Genomic DNA, 6089 nt, shown 5'->3' with positions numbered 1-6089 from the left:
TCTTGTCCCAGAGAATCAGTCAGGGCAATCTAGAATGTAGGTATAGGGGAGCCTGGGTGGCTCAATCAGTTAAGCGTCTTACTTTTTATTTCAGCTCGGGTCATGAGCTCACAGTTTATGAGTTCAAGCCCCGCATTGGGCTCTGCACTGACAGTGAGGAGCCTACTTGGGATTCTCTCTCTCTCTCTCTCTCTCTCTCTCTCTCTCTCTCTCTCTCTCTCTCTCTCTTTCTCTCTCTCTCTGCCTCCCCCACTTGTGCTGTGTCCCACAATATCTCAAAATAAATACATAAACTTAAAAAAATTAGAATGTAAGTATAATTTTCTCTTACCACTCACCCTTAATCCAGCAACATAAAATTATCACCAGTTTTGTTGCATTTTTATCTTGCAATCTAATCTCTATGTCTTAAAAAACACTTTGTTAAATAAATGTAGTAATAATAATTTCACCAAGTTTACCAGAACCATTGACAGAGGTATAAAAATTTAAAACAATCTCTCCTTATATCCAAACTTAAAAACCTGATATGTATCTTTTATACATTTCTCTATGCCCAAATATATTCACCCATATATAAGATTCTGTAATTCTCTTTTTCAAACATGGGGTTACATGGACGAGGCTATCAAAGATTTCTATGTGGACAATTACACATCAAATCTTCAATATCACATCTGATCCTAATTTGATAAACCCATTATTCTTTGTAACCAAAAATCCAAACTCGCCTGACAATCTTAAATTTTCAATGAGATACCTGAAGGGAAAACACACAAGTTGATATGTGGCACCATTTATCTAATGAAACAGAGTTGAGATTTTGTTCAATATATACTGGAGGACCATAGATTCTTCTAAGAGCACTGACATGCTCCCTTCTGTATTTTAGTGAAATACACTTGCTACAGAAGGGAAATCCTAGACGTAGCAAGATATGACATCAAGGTGGCTACTTTAGGTGTCAAGTCACCATGTGCTGAAGGGCAGATTAAGCAAGGTATAGACCATAGAAATGGAGATGGTAGATTTTGTCAGAGGGAAACATCAAAGACAACCCGAAGATTTCTAGAGTCTCAGTTTCATGTTTATAGTGATAAAGTAAAATAAGGAAAGGAACACAGAAGGAAAGTAATTTCAGGTGAAAATTTGGCTCTACATGTGTTGTATTTGAGGCTTCTGTGGAATAACCATTGAAGAGTGACATGTGATGAGATGGGAAATCTCCTAATTATCACTCCTTCCTTGTCACTTGACATTCTAGCTTAAGTATTTCCCAATATTGTTTTATAGGCTCCATAATTTTATTTTATTGCTGACAATGTATTATTCTGAGTAAATTCAACAAAATTCACATTTTTAGTTGTTAGGCATTTGAATGGTTTCCAAGATTTGTTATTTTAAATAAGAATACAATGAATATCTTGATGAATACATCCGTTTCTTCTTTAGGTTACTTTCTCAGAATATATGTTCTTAGAAGTACATTGTTTATCCAGTCATATGATAGAAATATTAGATGTTACTTGTCCAAAATGCTTTTTAAGAGCTGTTTTAGGGGTGCCTGGGTGGTTCTGTTGGCTAAGCATCCAACTCTTGATTTCAGCTCAGGTCACCATCTCATGGTTTCCTGGGTTTGAGCCCTGTGTCCTGCTCTGTGCTGACAGCGCAGAGCCTGCTCTGCCTCTCTGTACCTCTCCCCCACTTTCTCTCTGCTTTCTCAAAATAAATACACAAACTTAAAAATAAATGAATAAATAAAAGCTGTATTATATATGCATGCATGGTACGTGTGTTTGCGTGTGTGTGCACACCTATACACACAGTAATGTTTTTGTTTTTGTTTACCTTATCACTAGAACTTGATTTTTACCCTGGTAAGTGTACCAAGTATCACAGAATCCTATTGAAGCAATAAGGGCTTTTTAGCCTTCACAGTCTTTTAGCATATTAACTATTGATGCTTCATTCTGGAGCATCACTACGCCCATAAATAATCTTTGGATGTATGATCCAAGATCCACAGATTTTCAGAAAAAAATAGAATGAAACACTGTAAGCATCCTTTTTACTAACCGATTTATAGCTCCTCTCGCAAAACGATGAATAAAGAGAAAACAAGTACAAAACAGCAGTTTACCTACTTCAGCTCCTGAGCACCGTATGTTCCCCTTTCCCTCCCTCCTCATGGACTTCCTCAGAGGCAAATTAGCAAAATCACAGATGCCTTCTGGAAAAAGTGATTAGACTATTCAGAACTCCCTTGTGTTCTCTAAAAGGCATTTTAAAGTTAAGTGAACATTCCACTATGTTATCAGATTTGCAATTGATTTCAGTTTCCAGTGTGCAACTTTTCCTGACAGACTGCTGGAAAACGGATACTCCTTTCACTCGGCGTCTGATTCGGAGGAAAATCCATAAGAAGAAAACACATCAGCCGCAGCAAGACCATTACAATTCCAGTGGTTGCTTTCAAAAGTGGCTTTCAACGTGATATATGCACTGAAAGTAAGGAACTGGAGTAAAACACCATATTTGTATCATGCCACACTATTACTGAACATTTTTCTACCTATTTCTTCTCATTATTCTAACTTTGGTTTAAATTTCATCTCATCAGAGAGCTCCTCTGACCACCTGTAAGCGGTTTCCAGCTTCATTCCATAGCGTTCCAGCCAGTTCAATTGTCGATGGAACCAGAAACTTTGTGCTTACATGTTTATTTTTGTTACTTGTTATTTTTTGGCTCTTTCACTATATGTAAGAGCAAGAACAGGGTCTATTTCTTACCTGAAATATTCTAGTTCCTGGCTAAATATCTGGTATAGAGAAGCATTTAATAAATACCTGGCTAATTAATAAACTAAATAAATAAAACCATAAGTACACTTAATAAGCACCAACTCCAGGGAATGCTATCCATTGGACAGCTATATTTTTTTGGTTACAAAAATTAAGAATATATGTTCATCTAAAAATATTTCAATTCATGCACTCCTAAAAGACTATTTTCTTAAGGAATGGCATCAACTCAAACAGGAAAGAACTTCAGAATTTAAACAACAATTACAATTAGAAGTAAAGACATACACGTTGAAGTCATTCCACATGGGAAATAATATCTATAGAGGAAGCAAAGCTAATCCTTCCATAGGTGACAAACTATAAAGCTCAGTTAGCCTAATGAAGGTGAAGGCATATGACACAAATATAGATGCCAGAATTAAATACACATCATCTTTACTGTTTCCTATGCACGGCCATATAACTGTTCAATTAGTGCAACACTAACAACTTTTCCAATAAATACAATACTCTACTCTGTCATTTGGGATACATCAATATCATGACAAAGTCCTTCTACATATATAAACGTGATAATTAAAAACAGTGAAGAATGCTTTGAAGAAAATGGGAAAATGAAAAACAAAAGTACTGAGATAGGAAGAGGGATTCTTTACTTTATATATAATGTGTTGAGGAAAGACTACTGAAGAGGCACCGTTGTAGCCGAGGCCAAAAGACAGAGGCAGCCCTGTCAAGTTCTGATATAAAAATATTTCAGGTAGAGAAAAATAACAAAGGCCAAGTTTACAAATAGATTTGTGTTTTCCAGAACCTAAAAATCAAAATAAAACCAACCAAACAACAACAACAACAACAAAACCCAGTATGATTACAGTGTATCGAACAAGAGAAAATGTTGTGGAAGGAGGGTCGTTAGGCAGAGGCTGTAAACAGTGGTAAGAAATTTGGACTGTTGTTCCTTTGTGTTCCTTAATCACTAAGTCAGCTGGCAGAGGTGTGCTCTCTGTACACAATGAAGAACAAAGCCAAATAAAAGTGGAAGAACAAATTCTTCATACCCTACAATCTATAGTTGCATTTCCTGTTCAGGATCAATTACTATACACAGATATTCAAAAAGGAGTGGAAATGAGAGCTCTAATAAAAGTACATAACTTGGTTTCCTTCTAGTAACTGGTATGGGTGAGGGAGTCTATGCTGTGTGAATGGGAGGTCTCGGTCCTTGGATTCCCCACAAGAAGATTTATGTGGGCATTCATGCTCAAATAAAGACAATCAGAAGGAAAATGGCAAACACAAAGTGGTTTGTTAAAGTGAAAGTTGGGGTACCTGGGTGGCTCAGTTGCTTAAGAGGCCGACCTCAGCTCAGGTCATGATCTCAGGGTTTGTGGGTTTGAGCCCCGTGTCAGGCTCTGTGCTGACAGCTCAGAGCCTGGAGCCAATTTCAGATTCTGTGTCTCCCCCTCTCTCTGCTCCTCCCCTGCTCACATTCTGTGTGTGTCTCTCTCAAAAACAAATAAACATTAAATGTAAAAAAAAAAAAGGGGGGGGGAAGTAAACTCACAGGATAGGAGAGTGAGCAGTTTCCACAGGGCGGAACTTGAAGAACCTACCCTTAGGTTGTTTTGGAATTGGATATTTTTGGGTCTCCCTGAGCTGGGAGTATGGTGGGAATTTGGGTCTCTAATGGAGGCTGCTTCCAATCATTTAGGAAACTACCCCGCAAAGTTTGGGCGGGGAAGCTTTTGATCCTACAAGATTTGTACCAGAACCATCATGGAAGGCTTTCTCCATCAGTCAGGGCCATGAGACTAGGGCTTACCGTGGGGCAGGGGTGGAAGAGAAGAGTGTAGGTTCTGCACCTGCACCCTTTGCCTGTCGGCCACAAGGTCTTGGAAGACACAAGGTCAGGATATTTTTCTCGTAGGCTAATAATGTGTAGCTTGTCTCTCATTACCCTTTCCTCCAGTTCATGTCTCTACCATTCCCCTTCAAGGACATGGGACTCTGCCTCAGGTGTTCCTTCCATGGCTCATGTCTAGCTTCTCCCTAACATAATAATTAGTTTTGTTGAGAGTTCTTATGTGATAGAAAATACAATTAATTAAGCATCACTAACTTACTGATAAATGCCACATGCATCTTTGCCATCAGATTTCTTGGTGTTTTGCTTCAGTAGTTTCAATATCCTTCACTATGACAAATTTCCTTTGGAGATAATGGGCCCTTAGATAACCCCAACTGAAATTTTAAGAAGAATCAAAGAAAAAGTTCACATAGAAACATTTCATTTCTTTACAGCTGAAAGAAACCTGAAATGGCCATGCAGTCTCTGTGACTCAAACCCTTGAACAACATCAAATAAAATTAATCATATTTTTTGTGACTTCCCCACAGTAGTTTGAATGGAATCACATTCTAACTCAGGTTAGGAATTTTGTACTTAAGCCATATCCATTGTTTTGTACCAAAACCAAACGCTGGGGGTAGTGGCAAACATGAGATGTGAGATTAGATTTCTGGTTTTACTGTAGTTTTGGCGTCTTACTCCTAAATAAGATCTTAAACCAAGTGTTGTGATTATATAAGTACTCAAAGAAAGGGGATTTCATTCACCAAATGAGATAAATAATTCAGCAAATACCGCTAAAATTTCATCATACAAATCTTTCTCATGCATTGTGTTTTTTTTTTAAAAAAGGAAAACTATGAAATACATGCCACTAGTTCTTCTAAAGCAAAATAGCTTGAGTTCTCAGTTGTATTATAATTTTGCTAAACTATTAAATTCTTTGTTTCTCACTTTTAAATGGTGCAGACGGTTGGGGAGTGGCAAGATGGCGGAGAGGTGGGGAGCTCTGTAATCTCCGCCCCCCGGCAACTATCAAACTGAGAAGGACTGAAGCCACAATACTCTGATCTGCACGAATGGGAGATGTTCACACAGAGTCCTTATAGATGACAGAATCATGGATGCCTGAGTGAGTGCAAATGGGGACTGGAGGCTCTGAGGGGAGGGAGTGCCAGCCCAAAGCGGAACCGGGAGAGCACCCAGAAAAGGGGTGCAGGGCCGCAACCTCAGAGGGCCATGTGTGCAGAGGCAGCACAGGGCCGGGGAGGACCATGCAAGGAACAGCGGTGCAGAGTGGTGGAGAGCTGAGGGGAAGACAAAGAGAGACTAAAAACGCTCACAGAGTGATCACTGGAGAGGGGAGACCTTGACCTGGGATGGAGAGACATAAACATCCCATATATAGCCTCTGGGCACGGGAGAGAAACTC

The sequence above is a fragment of the Suricata suricatta genome, chromosome 5 (assembly GCF_006229205.1).
Source record: "Suricata suricatta isolate VVHF042 chromosome 5, meerkat_22Aug2017_6uvM2_HiC, whole genome shotgun sequence".
NCBI classification, from domain to species: Eukaryota; Metazoa; Chordata; class Mammalia; order Carnivora; family Herpestidae; genus Suricata; species Suricata suricatta.
The sequence above is the reverse complement of the archived record's forward strand: the minus strand, read 5'-3'. Positions refer to the sequence as shown.